This window comes from Pseudophryne corroboree, chromosome 12, assembly GCF_028390025.1.
Source record: "Pseudophryne corroboree isolate aPseCor3 chromosome 12, aPseCor3.hap2, whole genome shotgun sequence".
NCBI lineage: Eukaryota > Metazoa > Chordata > Amphibia > Anura > Myobatrachidae > Pseudophryne > Pseudophryne corroboree.
Window position 1 is genome coordinate 53,245,280 of NC_086455.1, and position 24,736 is coordinate 53,270,015.

The 24,736-nt window shown below is 44.1% G+C and overlaps 2 pseudogenes; both read right to left on the bottom strand.

Annotated features, from left to right (window-relative positions):
- Nucleotides 1-7,703: 7,703 nt before the first annotated feature.
- On the bottom strand, nt 7,704-7,823 carry LOC134981647 (5S ribosomal RNA; annotated as a pseudogene).
- Nucleotides 7,824-8,061: 238 nt separating this feature from the next.
- Nucleotides 8,062-8,181, bottom strand: LOC134981688 (5S ribosomal RNA; annotated as a pseudogene).
- Nucleotides 8,182-24,736: the final 16,555 nt, after the last annotated feature.

Consider the following 24,736-nt stretch of genomic DNA (forward strand, 5'->3'; position numbering starts at 1 on the left):
GCCAATTCTGATACACGCCTGGCCGACGCCAGGGCCAACAGTATGACCACTTTCCACGTGAGGTATTTTAGCTCCACGGTCTTAAGTGGCTCAAACCAATGCGACTTTAGGAAATCCAATACCACGTTGAGATCCCACGGTGCCACTGGAGGCACAAACGGGGGCTGAATATGCAGCACTCCTTTAACAAAAGTCTGAACTTCAGGCAGTGAAGCCAGTTCTTTTTGGAAGAAAATGGACAGAGCCGAAATCTGGACCTTAATGGAGCCCAATTTTAGGCCCATAGTCACTCCTGACTGCAGGAAGTGCAGAAAACGACCCAGTTGAAATTCCTCCGTTGGGGCCTCCTGGCCTCACACCACGCAACATATTTCCGCCATATGCGGTGATAATGGTTTGCGGTCACCTCTTTCCTAGCTTTAATCAGTGTAGGAATAACTTCCTCCGGAATGCCTTTTTCTTTTAGGATCCGGTGTTCAACCGCCATGCCGTCAAACGCAGTCGCGGTAAGTCTTGGAACAGACAGGGCCCCTGCAGCAGCAGGTCCTGTCTGAGCGGCAGAGGCCATGGGTCCTCTGATAACATCTCTTGAAGTTCCGGGTACCAGGCTCTTCTTGGCCAATCCGGAACCACTAGTATAGTTCTTACTCCTCTTCTTCTTATTATTCTCAGTACCTTGGGTATGAGAGGTAGAGGAGGGAACACATAAACCGACTGGTACACCCCCGGTGTCACTAGAGCGTCCACAGCTATCGCCTGAGGGCCCCTTGACCTGGCGCAATATCTTTTCAACTTTTTGTTGAGGCGGGACGCCATCATGTCCACCTGTGGTCTTTCCCAACGGTTTACCAGCATTTTGAAGACTTCTGGATGAAGTCCCCACTCTCCCGGGTGGAGGTCGTGTCTGCTGAGGAAGTCTGCTTCCCAGTTGTCCACTCCCGGAATGAACACTGCTGACAGTGCTAACACGTGATTTTCCGCCCATCGGAGAATCCTTGTGGCTTCTGCCATCGCCATCCTGCTTCTTGTGCCGCCCTGTCGGTTTACATGGGCGACCGCCGTGATGTTGTCTGACTGGATCAGCACCGGCTGGTGTTGAAGCAGGGGTCTTGCCTGACTTAGGGCATTGTAAATGGCCCTTAGTTCCAGAATATGTATGTGTAGGGAAGTCTCCTGACTTGACCATTGTCCTTGGAAGTTTCTTCCCTGCGTGACTGCCCCCCAACCTCGAAGGCTGGCATCCGTGGTCACCAGGACCCAGTCCTGTATGCCGAATCTGCGGCCCTCTAGAAGATGAGCACTCTGCAGCCACCACAGCAGCGACACCCTGGCCCTTGGAGACAGGGTTATCAGCCGATGCATCTGAAGATGCGATCCGGACCACTTGTCCAACAGATCCCACTGAAAGATCCTTGCATGGAACCTTCCGAATGGAATTGCTTCGTAAGAAGCCACCATTTTTCCCAGGACTCGCGTGCAGTGGTGCACCGACACCTGTTTTGGTTTTAGGAGGTCTCTGACTAGAGATGACAACTCCTTGGCCTTCTCCTCCGGGAGAAACACTTTTTTCTGTTCTGTGTCGAGAACCATCCCCAGGAACAGTAGACGCGTTGTAGGAACCAGCTGCGACTTCGGAATGTTCAGGATCCAGCCGTGCTGTTGTAGCACTGCCCGAGGCAGTGCTACTCCGATCAACAACTGTTCCCTGGACCTCGCCTTCCTAAGGAGATCGTCCAAGTACGGGATAATTATAACTCCCTTTTTTCGAAGGAGTATCATCATCTCTGCCATTACCTTGGTAAATACCCTCGGTGCCGTGGACAGACCAAACAACAACGTCTGGAATTGGTAATGACAGTCCTGTACCACAAATCTGAGGTACTCCTGGTGAGGGGGGTAAATGGGGACATGCAGGTAAGCATCCTTGATGTCCAGTGATACCATGTAATCCCTTTCGTCCAGGCTTGTAATAACCGCCCTGAGCGATTCCATTTTGAACTTGAACCTTCGTATATAAGTGTTCAAGGATTTCAAATTTAGGATGGGTCTCACCGAACCATCCGGTTTCGGTACCACAAACATTGTGGAATAGTAACCCCGTCCTTGTTGAAGGAGGGGTACCTTGACTATCACCTGCTGCGAATACAGCTTGTGAATTGCCTCCAGCACTGCCTCCCTGTCCGAGGGAGCTGTCGGCAAGGCAGATTTGAGGAAACGGCGAGGGGGAGACGTCTCGAACTCCAGCTTGTACCCCTGAGATACTACCTGTATAATCCAGGGATCCACCCGTGAGCGAGCCCACTGGTCGCTGAAGTACTTGAGACGGGCCCCCACCGTACCTGGCTCCGCCTGTGGAGCCCCAGCGTCATGCGGTGGACTTAGAGGAAGCGGGGGAGGACTTTTGTTCCTGGGAACTGGCTGTATGCTGCAGCTTTTTCCCTCTACCTCTGCCTCTGGGCAGAAAGGACGCGCCTTTAACCCGCTTGCCTTTCTGGGACCGAAAGGACTGTACCTGATAATACGGTGCTTTCTTCGTCTGTGAGGGAACATGGGGTAAAAATGTTGATTTCCCAGCTGTAGCTGTGGAAACGAGGTCCGAGAGACCATCCCCAAACAACTCCTCACCCTTGTAAGGCAAAACTTCCATGTGCCTTTTAGAATCAGCATCACCTGTCCACTGCCGAGTCCACAATCCTCTCCTGGCAGAAATGGACATTGCGTTTATTTTAGATGCCAGCCGGCAAATATCCCTCTGTGCATCTCTCATGTATAAGACTGCGTCTTTAATATGCTCTATGGTTAGCAATATAGTGTCCCTGTCTAAGGTATCAATGTTATCTGACAGGGAATCTGACCACGCAGCTGCAGCACTGCACATCCATGCTGAAGCAATAGCAGGTCTCAGTATAGTACCTGAGTGTGTATATACAGACTTCAGGATAGCCTCCTGCTTTCTATCTGCAGGCTCCTTTAGGGTGGCCGTGTCCGGAGACGGTAGTGCCACCTTTTTTGACAGACGTGTGAGTGCTTTATCCACCCTAGGGGATGTCTCCCAACGTGACCTATCCTCTAGCGGGAAAGGGTACGCCATTAGTAACCTTTTAGAAATTACCAGTTTCTTATCGGGGGAAACCCACGCTTCTTCACACACATTTAATTCATCAGATGGGGGAAAAACCACTGGAAGCTTTTTTCTCTCCCCAAACATAATACCCTTTTTTGTGGTACCTGGGGTAATATCTGAAATGTGCAACACATTTTTCATTGCCGTAATCATGTAACGGGTGGCTCTATTGGAATGTACACTAGTCTCATCGTCGTCGACACTGGAGTCAGTATCCGTGTCGACATCTGTGTCTGCCATCTGAGGTAGTGGGCGTTTTAGGGCCCCTGATGGCTTTTGAGACGCCTGGGCAGGCACGGGCTGAGAAGCTGGCTGTCCCACATCTGCTATGTCGTCAAACCTTTTATGTAAGGCGTTGACACTGTCACGTAATTCCTTCCACATGTCCATCCACTCAGGTGTCGACCCCGCAGGGGGTGACATCACATTTATCGGCATCTGCTCCGCCTCCACATAAGCCTCATCAAACATGTCGACACAGCCGTACCGACACACCGCACACACACAGGGAATGCTCTGAGGACAGGACCCCACAAAGTCCTTTGGGGAGACAGAGAGAGAGTATGCCAGCACACACCAGAGCGCTATATATACAGGGATTCACACTACCCACAGTGATTTTTCCCCTATAGCTGCTGATATTTATTACACAGATTGCGCCTAAATTTAGTGCCCCCCCTCTCTTTTTTACCCTATGTAGTCTGGAAACTGCAGGGGAGAGCCTGGGGAGCGTCCTTCCAGCGGAGCTGTGAGGGAAAATGGCGCCAGTGTGCTGAGGGAGATAGCCCCGCCCCTTTTCTGGCAGACTTCTCACGCTTTTTTATATGTATATCTGGCAGGGGATTTTACACATATATAGTCTTAATGACTATATTATGTGTTTATTTTGCCAGCAAGGTACTATTATTGCAGCCCAGGGATTTCTAGCCCTATACAGGGGAATTAATAAACAAACGCTTTATATTGTGCACAGCTTGCAAAAAAACATTTACATTTTTTTTAAGATTCACACTCACCAAACCGCTGTGCAGCAGGTAGCATCCTACAATACGTCTCACTGCTGCTGTGGGTGGATCCAGTTAAAGTATCAGGGTTCACTGCAGATACCGTTCAGCAATTGTGGTCCTTGTTTGGGCAACAAATGTGACAGGAATCACATAGACCCGATAACAGTTTAACTCACTTTATTTCCACCTCAGGCAGGTTGCACAATTCATGTCTTTAAAACAGCAACACAACATTCCAAGTTCTGGTAAACACAAATAATACAGATTCCAAATGACCCCTAACCTAACCCTAGACCCCCAACCTATCGCCTGGCCACTTTCTGGCATCACGAGCAATGACCTACTGTACATTTTTAAAGGTAGCAGACAAGTTGTTGTGATTAGCCCAGCTGTGGCTTACAACAGACTCGGCAAAAACCCGGACTGGATGCCATCAGACCTGTTGCTGCTGCTCCAATCCTGCAAAAGCCTGCAGTTCCACATTAACCTCATGTGGAATCATGCTGTCCCTGCCACTAAATATAACAAGTATATACATACACACTAACGAAACACATTGAATGGACGTTTCCCGTCAGTCCAAGTTAGATCCCAATTGCCACATTTGGATATCAGATAAGTGGTCATATCATCTTTTAAACATGTACGTATATTACTTATCCTTGTGAGGATTTTAGCATATATGTTGCAAACTCTATTATGCTGTTTTTCTTGAGCCACTTGTGAAAATTAGAATGGATGTATCTTACTAGTTCTTGGCTGATGAATGACATTTCATATGGTTCAGATAATTTTGGAATGGGCCCATTGCATGTCTCTGATATACAACACGTGTGTTCTTTTACTGCAATAGGACGCCCCCATTTTTTTTTTATATATCCATCCGATTGGCCAAATGATTATGACAAGGCAATTTTATGCAAAGTAGCTATTCTGCAGATAATACAGACATAAAATGGAAAGGCGAAGGTATGCAGAGACTAATATAGCGTATCATCATGAAATAATGTGTAGATGATGCAATCTGATGGACTTTGAATATGGCACGATTGTTTGCACATGTAGCAATGGTGCGATCATTAGTATGGTAGCTCCATTGGTGAATTGAATTGTATAAGGCATGTGGTCATCAACTAGATGCTCCTGCAGAACAGAGAATGGGCACACAGGCAACCGTGCATCACATTACAGATAGTCTGAATCAACCGTGCATCACATTACAGATAGTCTGAATCAACCGTGCATCACATTACAGATAGTCTGAATCAACCGTGCATCACATTACAGATAGTCTGAATCAACCGTGCATCACATTACAGATAGTCTGAATCAACCGTGCATCACATTACAGATAGTCTGAATCAACCGTGCATCACATTACATAGTCTGAATCAACCGTGCATCACATTACAGATAGTCTGAATCAACTGTGCATCACATTACAGATAGTCTGAATCAGGTACCAATTCAGATGGCCTGCCAATGAACAGTATGCTGCACATATACATAGCATATACACGGATCCCGCCCCCCTCTCATAATCCTGCTATTGGCCGTGGAAACATACTTTAGTTAATGTGCCTACGGTAGGAGGACTAAGGAAAGCAGATATTTAAACTAAGCAGGATTTAAACTACATTATGCCTATTAAATCAAGAACAAATCCCCCAGATATGTAGGAAGAACCCAGGGCTGCACAGCTCCTGCAGCATGCTATGTAGCCTGACTGGGATGGTATGTCTATGGTACAACAGCTTCTATGCATTTTCTTTAATCTTCACAAGTTGGAGCAGGTGTGCTCTTGTTTCTCAGCCCATTCATCATCATATAGCTCTCCCCCTGTTCCATTTTATTATCAGGAGATGAAAATCTAATCGGCTAACACATTTCTGAGCATTGATTTGTTATCATGTCAGGGAGCTATATGGCAGATTTCTATCTCCTCAAGCAGTGCTGGCAGGAAAGCTTGAGGTTGTTTTAGTAACAATAGAACATTGTCAACACAAAGTGCAAATCTTTAACGGATCGATTTATGTCTGCATGAAGTCTAATAGATTAGGGGTCTATGTATCAAGCTCCTTTTTACTTAACCCTTTATTTGGCAATCATTGAAAACTCCAAGACTGCTATAAAGGCATGAATGTAGAGGTTGCCGGAGAGTCTCGCTGCCACAGAAAGCGTAAAAGTATAAACACTCAGTATAAGGTTTGGACATCATTTCTTTAGGCTGCTACAGTGCCTAGTATATGAAGTTGCTATTTATAAGGTGGCAGCTTAAAAACAATAGCAGCATGTCATTAGTTAGATCATCAACTTATATTGATTGTGATTTGATCCCTCCTCTCCCCTTCTCATCAACAGGTGAACCTATTCAGATCACTATTGCGGAGTATTACTACTGTTAATGAAGTATTACTAGGTAATTTGATCAACTAGTACTTTCATTGGAGTGATCTGTGTTTATATCATAGCAGTGATTATACTGCGGTTCCGGTATGAAAGATAGATAGTGTCTAGTTAGACAGTCAATAGATAGACACCATATGTTAGATGGACATTAAGTCGACAGGGTCAAAAGGTCGACATGAAAAAGGTCGACACCATGTTTTTTGCATTTTTGTGGTTTGTGTGGATAGTTTTGTCATCTGGGACCCCCAATTGTAGAAAGGCATACGCTCGCCACGCTTCGGGCACGGTGGCTTGCTGCGTTCGCCACAAGGTTTATAACCAACTCTATGCCGACATGGATAGAGAAAGTATGAAATAATCCAAAAACATGTTACATTTAAAAAAAAAACATTTGTCTATCTTTTTTATGTCGACCATTTTCATGGCGACCTTTTGACCTGTCGACCTAATGTCTGTCTAATATATGGTGTCTATATATTGACTGTCTAACTAGACACTGTCTATCTATCAAACGGATAGGTTATACTGCATAGTTAAAACTTTAGGAAACTGTTATAAGTGGATTTATAGAAAGAAAAATATTGGGAACCGCACAAGTCCTTGATCTGATAAATAGTAGCCTCTGAAAAACTGAATTATCCCTGAATTGCTTCTAGATATAGCAACTGGGGGTATATGGAAATTTAATCCTAATCCCAATAAATGTTGCTTCCAGTGGTGCTCCCCAGAGTCAAATTTAGACAGTCAGAAAAAACCAAAACAAAGAAGTGTTGGTAAGTAGACTCTTTTTTGGGAGCACTCTAATTCAAAGCATGGCAATGTAATTTGTTACTGATAAAACCATTTTTATTAGGTAACACGTAAAATAAGAATTAAGGAGTATCTGCATTGAAAGTTAAAAGCTTTGCGAAAATATGAAAAAAAGAGAGTTTATAAGTAATACGTGATATCCATATCACAATCTACCAATTGTCGGAAATTATGGCTGTGGTAACAAAATTCATTAATCATTGCACATTGTGACTCATGTATTGTATGACCATCATTTATTCAGCAGATATCCATTATGGATTGTGGTAAATGCAGAGAATTAAATCATAGGCCATATAAGAGTCCGGTACCCAATAGTATATGTCTAGGTGACACTATATAGGGGAGTCAACTTATTGCAGTACCAGGGTGTTCAGAGGTGGTCTCCCATCCTAGTACTAGCCCGGCCTTTCACTGCTTAGCTTCCAAGGTCAGAAGAGATTGGGCATCTCCAGTGAGGTATGACCGCAAATGTCGTACTCACCCTATTGAGTCACCCAAATGTGTGCAGCCAATTGGTTTAGTCACCTTGTGACATGGCAGCCACAGTGAAATATGAGCATGGGTGATGGCCTGTTTTGTGGAAAAAAGGTTTTTTTCAAAACACGCAATATCCACAATTAGGACTTGCCTATCACCGCTGCAAACCAATATTTTGAAAATTCAATTGCCCAATATTTTTAGTGCAGATGACACTATAGGGGAATCAATTTATTGCGGTACCAGGGTGTTCAGAGGTGGTCACCCATCCTATTACTAACCCGGCCTTTCACTGCTTAGCTTCCAAGGTCAGAAGAGATTGGGCATTCCCAGTGAGGTATGACCGCAAATATTGTACTCACCCTTTTGAGTCATCCAGGTTCATGAGTATGTAACTGACATAATTGATATTTGTATGTCTATATAGTACAATGGTCAAAAAAATGAGATAATGTGCAGCCACCAGGCTTAGCTACCCTGTGACATATCAACCACAGACAATAATATACATATGAGTGAAGGCCTATTATGCGGGTAAAATTCCTGAACACCACACAATGTCCACAATTAGGACTTGCCTTTCACTCCAAGAAACGCCCAGAGGGCACCAGACCGGCCGTACCAAATTATACCGCTATATAAATGCAGGTTATAATTAAACTGCGCATCTTAAATGTGGCAGTAGGTTTTCAAAATAATAATTAGTGATAGTACACCCCTATGCACTTAACCAGATAATGGCTATAATGTGCCTTATGCCTGGAACCTATAATCAGTACTTGTATGATTATAGGAAAGCAGGCTGTGACTAGATGCTTGTAGATACTTAGCACAAGTATTTGCTGAGGTTTACCATTGATATATTGGTGAGTTTCGAATGGAGAGACACACAGTCATTAGTACATATGAGTTAGTGGTAGCTTGCTATTGATGTTTGTAGCAAGTATGGATGATCCCAGCTTTGTATACCTTATTGCTGAGGGAGAAAAAATAATGCATTACTTATGATGTTGCTAGTTGGAACAGTTTATCCAGTTTAATTTGCAGTTGTGCATGGTTGTTTGACATGCATATATAGCTCGATGAATGTTGGTTGCTCAGGAAAATTGAATTGATTGTGCTAACAAGCTTAATAATTAAAGTGCAGTTCACAAAGTACAAAGTGCGGGGTATACGATACCAGCTCCGGTGTCGCTGTCACTACGAGACCCGCTTGTTGCTGTGCCAGTGCTTCCAGGGCTGCAGCGGCGTGTGGCCGGGGTCTCCTCGTTCAGAAGACGGAGCTGTGCGGCCGTTGCCTGGTAACCGTCCTAGGGATTCCGGCTAATGCGGTCACGTGTGCGCATCACGTGATCGCGATACTTCCTCCTCCTGACGTACGTTTCGCATTGTATGCTTGATCACAGGACGTGGTTTGGACATCATTTCTTTAGGCTGCTACAGTGCCTAGTATATGAAGTTGCTATTTATAAGGTGGCAGCTTAAAAACAATAGCAGCATGTCATTAGTTAGATCATCAACTTATATTGATTGTGATTTGATCCCTCCTCTCCCCTTCTCATCAACAGGTGAACCTATTCAGATCACTATTGCGGAGTATTACTACTGTTAATGAAGTATTACTAGGTAATTTGATCAACTAGTACTTTCATTGGAGTGATCTGTGTTTATATCATAGCAGTGATTATACTGCGGTTCCGGTATGAAAGATAGATAGTGTCTAGTTAGACAGTCAATAGATAGACACCATATGTTAGATGGACATTAAGTCGACAGGGTCAAAAGGTCGACATGAAAAAGGTCGACACCATGTTTTTTGCATTTTTGTGGTTTGTGTGGATAGTTTTGTCATCTGGGACCCCCAATTGTAGAAAGGCATACGCTCGCCACGCTTCGGGCACGGTGGCTTGCTGCGTTCGCCACAAGGTTTATAACCAACTCTATGCCGACATGGATAGAGAAAGTATGAAATAATCCAAAAACATGTTACATTAAAAAAAAAAACATTTGTCTATCTTTTTTATGTCGACCATTTTCATGGCGACCTTTTGACCTGTCGACCTAATGTCTGTCTAATATATGGTGTCTATATATTGACTGTCTAACTAGACACTGTCTATCTATCAAACGGATAGGTTATACTGCATAGTTAAAACTTTAGGAAACTGTTATAAGTGGATTTATATCTGTAATATGTTAGGAATTTATAGTGATTGATTTGTTAGATTTGATTAACACCTTTTGCTGGGGGTGGAGGGCTGCTGTGTGGAGGATGTATGAACACGTTTCAGTAGTCCTATTTATTCAGTATAGGTTTAGACCCCAGTCCTTTAGGACGCTAGAGTGCCTAGTATATGAAGTGGCTAGTTATAAAGTGGCAGCTTAAAATCAATAGCAGCGTTATACAGTACCTGCATTAAACCGAAGGTAAAAAAAGGCAAACAATAAACCAACATTACTACAGAAGGACTGCAATACAACCACAAAGCTCAGAGTCATTGGGGGTAATTCCAAGTTGATCGCAGCAGGAATTTTGCTAGCAGTTGGGCAAAACCATGTGCACTGCAGGAGGGGCAGATTTAACATGTGCAGAGAGAGTTAGATTTGGGTGGGGTGTGTTTAATCTGAAATCTAATTTGCAGTGTAAAAATAAAGCAGCCAGTATTTACCCTGCACAGAAACAAAATAACCCACCCAAATCTAACTCTCTCTGCACATGTTATATCTGCCTCCCCTGCAGTGCACATGGTTTTGCCCAACTGCTAACAAAATTCCTGCTGCGATCAACTTGGAATTACCCCCATTATGTGGTCTCTCCCCACCTCTGCAATGAGAACTCCAGGACCAGACTTGCCACCCCTCTGGCTGAGAACATCAGGACTACCCGCCAGCCTAAACCTCAAGATAAGCAGGGAGCTATGGGGGAACACCAGGAGCAGGCTCACCAGGGACATTTCCACCAGACTTGAGTGTGCTTCCCATTCTCATACCCACCCGTTTATTTTATCAAAATAATGTTATCCTAATGCCCCCCCCCCCCCCCCCCCCCCAATTGGTTACCTGCAAGTGTTTTCTGATGTGTTTTTTTTCTCTCTTCCACCCTGCCGTGTGCTATTCCTGTAATGTGCACCTTCACTGTGACATACACCCTTCAATTTGACCTATACAGCGCACCATAGCTGGGGGCCTCGGATGGTTCCTCAGTGAGCAGGATGTTCTTCATGTGGATCATTCCATACAGGGTATATCATACTACTATTACACAAGTGTCAGTTTTCCCATGTATGCATTGTACCCTTGTATGGCTCACCTCCCAGTGTCCCAACATGGATGCCTCATCTGGTTTTTTTGTGGATGGGATGAAATATACATAGACCTGGTGGTATTGTTGGGACAATGTGTCATCTTTTATAGGGGTAGACTATTTCATCCAGGGTAATCCAATGCAATGCACCCAAGATGGCTGCCTCACCTGGTACCTTGTGAGGGTGGAATACAAAGCCATTGAAAGTTGTTACCCAAAATGCCTACACCAATCCTGCATTATGCTTACAATGCACACAAGGTTTTCTTTTATGTCTGTGTGGCTTGTCAATTGCTATGGCCCTCATTCCGAGTTGTTCGCTCGGTAAATTTCATCGCATCGCAGCGATTTTCCGCTTAGTGCGCATGCGCAATGTCCGCACTGCGACTGCGCCAAGTAAATTTGCTATGAAGTTAGGATTTTTACTCACGGCTTTTTCTTCGCTCAGGCGATCGTAGTGTGATTGACAGGAAATGGGTGTTTCTGGGCGGAAACAGGCCGTTTTATGGGCGTGTGGGAAAAAACGCAGGAGTGGCTGGAGAAACGGGGGAGTGTCTGGGCGAACGCTGGGTGTGTTTGTGACGTCAAACCAGGAACGACAAGCACTGAACTGATCGCAGATGCCAAGTAAGTCTGAAGCTACTCTGAAACTGCTAAGAAGTTTGTAATCGCAAAATTGCGAATACGTCGTTCGCAATTTTAAGATGCTAAGATTCACTCCCAGTAGGCGGCGGCTTAGCGTGAGCAACTCTGCTAAAATCGCCTTGCGAGCGAACAACTCGGAATGACCTCCTATATTACTTAAATCTTCTGTATTATGCGCATTGTGTTGATGTCTCTAAAGCACCTTGAGTCCTGTTACAGAAAGAGCACTATATAAATAAAATAATTATAACTAGAATATAAAATTCATGTTGGTTGAGATCAACAATGCCACGTAAAGGGTTAAATCATGTCGAAACTGCAGCTTTATTAGCGCTTCAGCCTGCAGTCCACATTATTCGGGTTAACAATCTTCAGACAGCAATTTATATATTGTGAGTGTAATAAATATATATATATATATATATATATATACAATGGAGAATGAGGGCGGCACTCAAGCAGGCTGTTGCATGTGTAGAAAATCAGTTTAATAGATCCGACATGTTTCGGGGACTAGCCCCGTCCTCAGGGCCTTAACGTTAAGGCCCTGAGGACGGGGCTAGTCCCCGAAACATGTCGGATCTATTAAACTGATTTTCTACACATGCAACAGCCTGCTTGAGTGCCGCCCTCATTCTCCATTGTATTTATTTATTGAGGACTCTGCCTCTGGGAGGGCACCGCAGCACTACAAATTGATTACAAGAGGAGTGCCGGGATCTTTTATATCTATATATATATATATATATATATACACGAAATCCATTACTCATTCACCGACTCGTCATAATTCTCTTACTTTCCTATATGTTAAGAAGCTAAAATTTAACATAGGTAGTCTTCAGGTGGGAAAAGGGAAAAATAGGATTTTAATACCTATCGGTAAATCTTTTTCTCTTAGTCCGTAGAGGATGCTGGGGATGCTTCAAGAACCATGGGGTATAGACGGGATCCGCAGGAGACATGGGCACACTATAAGACTTTGAATGGATGTGAACTGGCTCCTCCCTCTATGCCCCTCCTCCAGACTCCAGTTATAGGAACTGTGCCCAGGGAGACGGACATTTCGAGGAAAAGGATTTATTTAATTATTTTAACTAAGGTGAGATACATACCAGCTCACACCTCTAATACGCCATACAACATGGCATTCAACAAACAACGCATGCAACGGCATGACCAACAACAAAGACTGACCGAACTCAATGCAACCTGAGCGTAACTATAACCAAACTGCAGATACAGCCCGCACTGGGACGGGCGCCCAGCATCCTCTACGGACTAAGAGAAAAGGATTTACCGGTAGGTATTAAAATCCTATTTTCTCACACGTCATAGAGGATGCTGGGGATGCTTCAAGAACCATGTGGTTTATACCAAAGCTCTAGAACGGGCGGGAGAATGCGGATGACTCTGCAGCACCGATTGACCAAACAAGAGGTCCTCCTCAGCCAGGGTATCAAAACTTCGCAAAGGTGTTTGAACCCGACCAAGTAGCAGCTCTGCAAAGTTGTAACGCCGAGACTCCCCGGGCAGCCGCCCAGGATGAGCCCACCTTTCTGGTAGAATGGGCTTTCACTGACTTCGGTAACGGCAATCCTGCCGTAGAATGAGCCTGCTGCATCGTATTACAAATCCAGCGCGCAATAGTCTGCTTACAAGCAGGAGCCCCAATCTTGTTGGGAGCCCACAGGACAAACAGAGCCTCCGTTTTCCTAATCTGCGCTGTTCTGGCGACATAGATCTTCAAAGCTCTGACCACATCGAGAGACTTTGACTCCGCCAAGGCGTCAGAAGCCACTGGCACCACAATTGGCTGGTTAACATGACATGATGAAACCACTTTTGGCAGAAATTGCTGACAGGTTCTCAACTCCGCTCTATCAGCATAGAAAATCAAATAGGGGCTTTTGTGAGACAAAGCCGCCATCCCAGACACTCGCCTTGCAGACGCCAAGGCCAACAACATAACCACTTTCCAAGTAAGGAATTTGAACTCAACCTTGCACAAAGGTTCAAACCAATGCAATTGCAAGAATTGCAACACCACATTAAGGTCCCATGGTGCCACGGGGGCCCAAAGGGAGGTTGGATGTGCAGCACGCCTTTAACGAAGGTCTGAAGTTCTGGAAGGGAGGCAAATTCTTTTTGAAAAAAGATCGACAAGGCAGAAATCTGTACTTTAATAGAGCCTAACTTTAGGCCCGCATCCACACCAGCTTGTAGGAAATGGAGCAAACGCCCCAGGTTAAATTCTTCCGTAGGAGCCTTCTTGGATTCACACCAAGACACACATTTTCTCCAAATACGGTGGTAATGCTTTGCCGTTACTTCTTTTCTAGCCTGAAGAAGTGTGAGAATGACTTCACTGGGAATACCCTTTCGGGCTAGGATTTTGCGTTCAACCGCCATGCCGTCAAACGCAGCTGCGGTAAGTCCTGATACACACACGGCCCCTGTTGTAACAGGTCCTCCCGAAGAGGAAGAGGCCAGGGATCTTCTATGAGCAATTCCTGAAGATCTGGATACCAGGCCCTTTTTGGCCAATCTGGAACAATGAGGATTGCCTGAACCCTTGTTCTTCTTATAATTTTTATCACCTTCGGAATGAGTGGAAGTGGAGGGAACACATAGACCGACTAAAACACCCACGGTGTCACTAGGGCGTCCACCGCTATCGCTTGAGGGTCCCTCGACCTGGAACAATATCTCTGAAGTTTCTTGTTGAGGCGGGACGCCATCATGTCCACTTGAGGAACTCCCCACCGACTTGTCACTTCTGCAAAGACCTCTTGATGAAGACCCCACTCTCCTGGATGGAGATCGTGTCTGCTGAGGAAGTCTGCTTCCCAGTTGTCCACTCCTGGAATGAAGACCGCTGCCAGAGCGCTGGCATGTCTTTCCGCCCAGCGAAGAATCTTTGTGGCCTCGGCCATTGCCGCTCTGCTCTTTGTTCCGCCTTGGCGGTTTATATACGCCACTGCGGTCACGTTGTCTGACTGAATCAAGACCGGCAGACCTCGAAGAAGATGTTCTGCTTGCAGTATGCCGTTGTGGATGGCTCTTAATTCCAGAATGTTTATGTGTAGACAAGCTTCCTGACTTGACCACTTTCCCTGAAAGTTTCTTCCCTGCGTGACTGCTCCCCAGCCTCGGAGGCTTGCATCCGTGGTCACCAGGATCCAATCCTGAATCCCGAACCTGCGTCCCTCCAGAAGGTGAGAACTGTGCAGCTACCACAGCAGGGAAATTCTTGTCCTGGGAGATAGAATTATGTTCCGGTGCATGTCCCGGTAAGACCCGGACCACTGGTCCAGCAGGTTCCACTGAAACACCCTGGCATGAAACCTGCCATACGGAATGGCCTCGTAGGCCGCTACCATCTTCCCCAGCAACCGAGTGCAGCGAAGAACCGACACCGTTGCCGGTTTCAGCATCTGTTTTACCATGTTCTGTATTTCCTGAGCTTTTTCCACTGGAAGACCACTCTTTGCAATTCTGTATCCAGAATCATACCCAGGAACGACAGCCGTGTCGTTGGATCCAACTGTGATTTTGGCAAATTTAGGAGCCAACCGTGTTGTTGCAGAATCGTAGTGAAAGGGCAACATTCTTCAACAATTGCTCCTTGGACCTCGCCTTTATGAGGAGATCGTCCAAGTACGGGATAATTGTGATTCCCTGCTTGCGCAGAAGAACCATCATTTCCGCCATTACTTTGGGGAAAATCCTCTGAGCCATGGACAGACCAAATGGCAACATCTGAAATTGGTAATGACAATCCTGCACAGCGAATCTCAGGTAAGCCTGATGCGGAGGATATATGGGGACATGTAAGTAAGCATCTTTTATGTCAACCGACACCATAAAATCCCCCTCCTCCAGACTGGAGATCACTGCTCGTAGGGACTCCATCTTGAACTTGAATTTTTTCAGAAAGAAATTGAGGGATTTTAAGTTTAGAATCGGTCTGACTGAGCCATCCGGCTTCGGAACCACGAACAGGCTCGAATAAAACCCTTACCCCTGTTGAGACGGGGGTACCGTGACAATTACTTGATTTTGACACAACTTTAGTATCGCAGCGCTTACTATCTCCCTATCTGGAAGAGAAGCTGGTAAAACCGATTTGAAAAATCGGTGAGGGGGCACGTCTTGAAACTCTAACTTGTACCCCTGGGTTACTATGTCTACTATCCAAGGATCCAGGTCCGAGTGCACCCAGACCTGACTGAAGTTTGAGACGTGCCCCCACTGGTGCGGACTCCCGCAACGGAGCCCCAGCGTCATGCGGTGGATTTGGTAGAAGCCGGAGAGGACTTCTGCTCCTGGGAACTTGCCACAGCTTGTGACCTTTTTCCCCTTCCTCTCCCCCTTGCAGCAAGGAAGGAGGACCCACGTCCTTTTTTGAATTTGTTGGGCCCAAAGGACTGCATCTGATAGTGAGGCGATTTCTTCTGCTGTGCAGGAACATAAGGTAAAAAAGACGACTTACCCGCTGTAGCCGTAGAGACCAGGTCAGTGAGGCCGTCACCAAACAAGACCTTACCGTTAAACGGTAAAGACTCCATCGCCTTCTTAGAATCAGCATTCCATTGATGAATCCACAATGCTCTCCTAGCAGAGACTGCCATGGCATTGGCCCTTGATCCCAAAAGGCCAATATCCCTTACTGCTTTTTTTAAATACGCTGCAGCGTCCTTGATATGACCCAAGGTCAAAAGCACACTATCCCTGTATAGGGAATCTACCTCTAATGACAAGTTATCCGCCCACTTTTCAATAGCGCTACTCACACATGCCGCAGCAACAGCGGGCCTGAGTAGCGACCCTGTAGTGACATAAATGGACCTTCAGGGCTGCTGTGTCAGGGGACGGAAGCGCTACCTTTTTGGATAAACGCGACAAAGCTTTATCTACCGTGGGGATTGACTCCCAGCTCTCCCTGTCCCCAGAGGGACACCCATTCAAAGTCTTATAGTGTGCCCATGTCTCCTGCAGATCCCGTCTATACCCCATGGTTCTTGAAGCATCCCCAGCATCCTCTAGGACGTATGAGAAATTACGTAATTAGATTTTTAATAAACCTCCCCTAAGGGGATGAAAAGGTGGTTGATATGACGTCATTACCAATGCGTGGCTTGCGTTGCATGAATGATAACGCCCAAACGAACAATCAGATCAAAATTTGAATTGCACCTCCAGTGTGTAGAATTGAATAAACTACAAAAATGGTCTTGTCACTTTTTACCGTATCTGCTATGGCGCTCCTCGGGTAACGCCAAGAACCATGGATTAATATTTACTTACATTCAGAAGTCTCAAAATTACAGCTCTAAACAGCTAGTTTTTTTAATACATTAAGCTACCCGCAACCCATCACACTCCATGTAGTCTTAGATGTCAACCATTGCACTCTAAATTCACAAGACACCTACAAAAACTCTCGTAAAGTAGAATGTCAGTGGTGTAAATCTCGTACTCCAGGTGACTTCCTCACATATAATACCACTCTTCTCGTAATGCTCTGGACACTGACAAACATATTTCCAGTCTCTCATCTCTGCTCCAACCTCTAACCCCAAGCAACTTTTAAGTAGAGATGTGCGCCGACCCCCGTGTTTTGGATCTGTATTTGGTTTTGCCAAAATCACCCTTGTTTGTTTTGGATCTGTATTTTTTTTCCAACCCACCATTATGTTGTATATACAGGTTGAGTATCCCATATCCACATATTCCGAAATACGGAATATTCCGAAATACGGACTTTTTTGAGTGAGAATGAGATAGTGAAAACTTTGTTTTTTGATGGCTCAATGTACACAAACTTTGTTTAATACACAAAGTTATTAAAAATATTGTATTAAATGACCTTCAGGCTGTGTGTATAAGGTGTATATGGAACATAAATGAATTGTGTGAATGTAGACACACTTTGTTTAATGCACAAAATTATAAAAAAAATTGGCTAAAATTACCTTCAGGCTGTGTGTATAAGGTGTATATGAAACATAAATGCATTCTGTGCTTAGACTTAGGTCCCATCACCATGATATTTCATTATGGTATGCAATTATTCCAAACTACGGAAAAATCCCATATCCAAAATACTTCTGGTCCCAAGCATTTTGGATAAGGGAGACTCAACCTGTATTAAACAGGACATGCACAGTTTTACAAACTAATCACTTCAGTGACAGGGACTGGCACTAATGGCTGAAATGATGGGTGTGTTTGGGCCCCCACAAAACAAGCAGCCAAAGGGCAGTGACCATTGCTAGCAATGATCTCTACATACACAAACTGGCTCTACATAGGAAAGATGACAATCATCATCATCATCATTATCCGATTCCACATCCCCATCATTGTGTACATCATCTTCTTCATAATATTAATTTGTCCCCACTGGAATTCACCATTACAGGTGCCTCTGTATTTTTTGGGCGTTACTGCCAGTAAAGGTCTTCCTCCTCATTTTGATGATCATCTTTTCTTCTTTTTTCTTTTACATCAATAGTTTTTATTGAAAGTTTGCTTTACAAGTAGAGGTATAGAAAGGAAAAAGGGGGATGGGAAAAAGAAAACATGCAGAACTTCTTGAGACATTACCATGCATAATAAACAGGTTGAGTAAGATTATCCCTTATCCAAAAATAAAAATCTCAAATTTGTGGGTCCCCTACTGAGATAATTACATAAATACTCTAAATGACTACACACATAATGCGGTTATTGATTATGTAAGCAATTACAAAGGAAAAACTTACTCAACAGCAAATGCATAATCATAAAATCATACTAACTACTCAAAATTTTTGTTGCAGCTCAGCAATATAAATTTTTAATTATTCCTGTTCCATTTACAAATGAAACACAGACCATCATAGAAGTTACAAGAACACTTACACATTGTTTTTCAAAGAGGTAAATAAGGTTCTAAATAAATAAACATATCAATGTGTAATGTGGGAAATACATCAGCCCTGCGATTCCTTGACGCCGATCCGATCTGCTGATCGAAACCAGAGATTGATGGACATCAACGATAAGGTGGCCACACATCTAACGACTTGCAAATGATGTGATGTTGTTAACAATTTCTCATGAACTCCCCGGCAGTCCTGGACTTATGATATCGTGCACAAGTGTTCATTTGGACAAACAATATACTAACAACCTAACGCTAACGAGAATGACAAATCTTGCCTGCAGTAGGCAAGATCTGAATATATGACAAATCGGATAAGAATCGTTCATGGATCGTAAAATCGTTCTAATGAGTGGGGTGCTATAGGCGATCGGTCAGGCTATCTGGGAAATGCATCATGTTAAAAAAATCATTGACTCGCTGAAGCTGATCATTTTTTGCTTGGATTGGGTGAATCTGGTATCCAGCGTTGACAGATAGGGAAATTGGTGAAACACATTGCAAATATATGGGCCCCATAAGAATAGATGGATGTACAATCAAAGAATCAAGAATATTGTGACTGGCTTAAAACCCATTGGCTTCCCTTTTGTTTTTGTCATGAAGCTGTTCAGTGACTTATACTATCCTTATATTCCCCATAGGGATGCACTATTTATTAGTATACACTGATTACCTAATGCCAGTACACACACAGATGCTTCTGACAAGACCCTGGACATTTTGTTGCAGGTTACTGAAAGAACGGTTAGTGGCAAAACTTGACACTGAATCAGCATTTAGATTTCTCCTTCTAGATCAGCTGTACTGGAACTACACAACCCAGCATGCCCTGCCACAGTTTTAGCATGCCTTGATCACAAAACTGTGGCAGGGAATGCTGGGATGTGTAGTTCCACAGAAACTGGAGGGCTGCATGTTGAATGGGTGTGGTATGGAAGGTAGATAGTAACTTGGTCGACAGTGTCTAGGTCGACCACTACTGGTCGACAGTAACTAGGTCGACAGGTCAAAAGGTTGACATGAGTTTTTAATGTTTTTTTGGTGTCGTTTTCTTTGTAGAGTGACTGGGAATGCCAATTAGTGCCCCGTATCCCCTCGCATGGCTCGCCATGCTTCGGGCAAGGTGCCTTGCTTTGCTCGGCACAGATTACCGTTCCAATCGTAGTCCACGCGGATCGTTAAGTATGAAAAGGTTAAAAAAAATATAAAAAAATCGTGAAAAACTCACATCGACCTTTTGACCTAGAGACCCTGTCGATCTAGTTACTGTTGGCCAATAGTGGTCGACCTAGATAGTGTCGACCTAGAGACTGGAGCCCATGTTGAATACCACTGTTCTTGATTGTTTCACATTCATGTCTTTCATATTCGACAAATGTAGCTGTGCTCTTTTTTGTGCACATTCAGTTCATTTCTGTATTAGTGTCTACAGCTCAGTGCAAACTGCCGCACATTGCTTTCATGACTCTTTCGTTGAGGGTTAAAGTGAGCAGGAAAAAAATACTAGGAAATATTAAACATATACATATCTGTCCTAGCTAAACAGAGAAGCACATTTGTACAGACACAATGGGGAACATCTCTAGCAATTGCAAGAAGCGATTATATAAAGCACAGCACATTTGAGCCAGATACACATTGGAGTGATGTCGGGATGATCTGCTATTTCGTAATGGCAAATCATCTACATGGCTTAGTGTGTGCAGCTGATTTGTCTGCAACGTTGTCTGGTCGTTCCTGTTGCACGACCAACCAGACGATAACTCATGCGACCTAATGTTTGATAATGGAACATGGGACAGTGATTGATCCATCCTTCAGTAATTGTTAAGGTGTGTACGGGCTATCAGTCTCAAGGGAAATCGTCCCGCTTGCCAGTCGGCCCAGTGTGTACTCAGCTTAAAACGTAGGTCCAATTTTGGGTGGTGGGATAAGCACAATGAGGTTGAAACCCACAATACCACCCTTAAAGGCCTGTTAAACCATAGATTTGGACTCATTTTAATTTGCAGTAAAGAGTAAAAAGTGGAAAAACTACTTAATGTTTGCATGTCATTCAAATTTATATGGAAAAATGCTACTTTAACATTGACAGGTAAAACTGTCGAGACAATGGTGGTCATTCCGAGTTGTGCGCTAGCAGTTTTCGTTCGCAGCGCAGCATTTAGGTAAAAAAGCGGCACTTCTGCGTATACGGCGCAATGCGCATGCACGACGTACTTTCACAAACGCCAAAGAAATTTTACACAAGGTCTAGCGACGCTTTTCAGGCGCACTGCTCGCCGCAGTGTGATTGACAGGAAGTAGGTGTTTCTGGGAGGTAACTGACCGTTTTCGGAGAGTGTGTGGGAAAACGCAGGCGTGCCTGGGGAAACGCAGGCGTGGCTGGCCAAACGCAGGGCGTGTTCGTGACATCAAAACAGGAACTAAATAGTCTGAAGTGTTTGCTAGCTAGGAGTAGGTCTGGAGCAGCTCAGAAACGACACAATCTTTTTTTCGTAGCCGCGCTGCGATCCTTTCGTTCGCACTTCTGCTAAGCTAAGATACACTCCCAGAGGGCAGCGGCTTAGCCTTTGCACGGCTGCTAAAAGCAGCTAGCGAGCGAACAACTCGGAATGAGGGCCAATATTCTCTTGTGCATGAGATACTTCATTACCTTATAGTAAGTTTATGCATTTGTATACCTGATACAGAAATACCCGTGTTGAAATAGAAGTGCCAAGGTTTGTGCATCTCAATAAACAACACAAGTTTGCAATTTTTGCGCCACAATTTTCCTGCATACACTTGCTGTACTAAGTGCAACAAACTACAAATGAAAAAAAAAAAAAGCGATGGGTAGACACATTAAATAAGCGATCTCTGCTTATCATATAACGAATATTGCGGATAGGTATTTTTAACAAGAAGATTTACATTTATTTAAAGTAGGTACACATGAACCAATAATAACAATTCCACTGGAGAAGAACAGCAGCAACTAGGCACCAAACAGATCAATTGTAATGTTAGTAGTTTGTGCAATGCAAAAATGCATAATTAAAGCAACTGAATGTAATTAGTACTGCATTAGGGGGATTCTAATACATATGAAAGTACCTCCTAGTAAGAACTCCATGCTGTATTAATGTCCCATCAGGATCATCAAATATAGGGGGTAATTCCAAGTTGATCGCAGCAGGATTTTTTTTAGCAGTTGGGCAAAACCATGTGCACTGCAGGGGAGGCAGATATAACATGTGCAGAGAGAGTTATAGGCCCTACACACATGCCGATATTCCGAAAGATATGAACGATCTCGTTCATAAATGAACGAGAACTCGTTCATATCTTTCAGTGTGGAGACTCCAGCGATGAACGATGCGCGGCCCCGCGCTCGTTCATCGCTGATCTCCAGTCGGCTGTGCATGCAGGCCAATATGGACGATCTCGTCCATATTTGCCTGCACTTCTATGCAGCCGGGTGACGGGGGGAGTGAAGAAACTTCACTCCCCCCGTCACTGCCCCCCCGCCGCCGGGTTGCTCGTCGGCCGTATCGGCCGTCGGGCACCTTGGCGGCGCATCGCCGAGTGTGTAGGGCCCCTTAGATTTGGGTGGGTTATTTTGTTTCTGTGCAGGGTAAATACTGGCTGCTTTATTTTTACACTGCAATTTAGATTGCAGATTGAACACACCCCACCCAAATATAACTCTCTCTGCACATGTTATATCTGCCTCCCCTGCAGTGCACATGGTTTTGCCCAACTGCTAAAAAAAAATCCTGCTGCGATCAACTTGGAATTACCCCCATAGTCCTGTTAAGACCACCTTATAAACAGCTCCCTATTAGATGGAATAGTTGCAAGTGTCCAAGGTGATACATACCACGCTAACAGACACATGGTCCCAGAAGTCACCTCCCAAATGTGTAGGAGGTAATACTGACAAAAGACAGGACATAAAAAAAAACTATTGTGGAAAGATTCTGCTTGGGAAAACAATTTCCATCCATGCTAGGGTCCAAGGATTCCAGTAGGATATATGATAAAGGCAAAACCATAGTCACATTTTAATGACCAGTGACATGCCTAAACAGGAATGTAAAAACCATTCTTAAAATAATTTGGTCAGAGTGTGTCCTCATCTCCGGCTCTGACCAATCAGCGTTGCTCTATGCATTCCTAGAATGGCACGGAGTGACCGTCATTAGCATTGGGGTCCTGGTGTATCGTACTATGGTTTTTATTTCTTTATCAAGATCGTGAATGTTACATGGAAATCCCATAGTGAGTAATACTGTAAATGGGTAATCAAGAGGATGTGGTAGAGTATTTAATAAAAGACTGTGTGAATGTCCAGCTTTATTTTTTTTTTACAGGTTGTCTACAGGTGCCAACGGGCCCTTGATGCCCTGGAATGCTGGCACTTCTGGTTCTTCGAGTGCCATCTTGACCTAGCAGCCTTGCTGGAACCAGTAGTTCACCAGTACATTATATTAATAATTCTTATCTTCCTACCCACCGTACCAGGGGTACGCAAAAGCACCCTATGGGGTGGGGATGGGGGAGTGTGGCGAGAACCACACTTCCCTAGCGATTCCAGTCTAGGGCTGGTTGCCATTATGGCAGGAGGACTTCACTCCAAGTGATCCCATGCTATAGTGTCACAAGCCCTGACTGGTTTAGCCTGGTGCTGATATGGGGGAAAATGGCATGGGGTCCCCATATTTTTCACTACCAGACTAGGATTAAAATGCCAGGGCTGGTTATGAACTTGCAGGGGTTACGATGCCATTTGTTTTTGTACATTTTTAATGATTTTTACAATTCTCAATATAATAGCCTCCATGGAGGCGATAGCTACAAAGTACCAGCAGGAAGGCAGCACTATGCAACCACCAACATCGCCAAGTTTCCATTCACACCCCATAGAGATCTGCAGAAAAATTGTCGATGTTTGAGTATTGTTGCGATGTGTGAGGCTAAACATCACAGATTCTTAGCAATGTGCAGCCACAAACAGTATGAGAAATTGTTTACATAGATATTGCAATCAGATTGTAGTGAACAGTGAGATACAACAAAACTAATTCCATAATAATCAGATAATTCCAATCAAATGATCTGAATAAGCAAAATAGGTACAGCATAATCTATATAAATATATAGGCTTGGGAATAATACTGAGTCGGCACTGGATGCACATTCTAATAAGTGGCCTTACATTTGCTTTAACTACTTTTTTCCTGCTTTATGGCTAACACAGCGTACATGCCGTCCTAATCTGTGCTCTTCACCTTTCCAGAAACAGCCCTCGTGTAACATGTAATTCAACCTTACCTAAGTAACTGGAAACAGATTACGTACCTGCAACTGCAATGTTCTGCGATAGAACCTGAAAAGGTTAAACAAGCTGCGTATTGCTTATAATAATTGTACCCACCCACACACATAATTATCAAACCTGGTCTTTTGTTGAATTCAACCCTCCTAACCAGTTATTTGGACTAGGTACACAGCTTAGTTTAAACAATTTCACAGTGGTAACCAACATTGAGAAAGAACTGCGTAGGCTTAAAGAGCACAGGGGAACAATAAGCGAACGCACAAACCTTTTTGAAGTATCTCTTGTCCTGTTGCTACAAACAATGGAACAATGTTTCCGGCCTTCACTGTGATGAGTCAGAGAAGCTCTCTGCAGACTGTCTTAATCTATCTAGGGAATTATGACTGCCAGTTCCACAGCACAAGGCCACATTTATTTATTATTTTTCCAGAGAAGTGCACAGCTGGTAAGCTACTACCTCATTTATTTCAGCAGAAGTACCAACAACAAGGCAGCGGCTGGCTAAAATGTAAGGAAGTTAATTAGTGTGAATCTTATTAGTGCCTTAACATATGCGGATGTTTCCACATTACATTAACGTGTGTTGTATTGTTTTCCAAGCTAAATCACTAAGAAGTGAGAAAACCAGATCAACTATTGTGTATCAGTACTTTAAACTGCAACGTGATTAGAAAACATTGCAAAATAACCTTCGTTT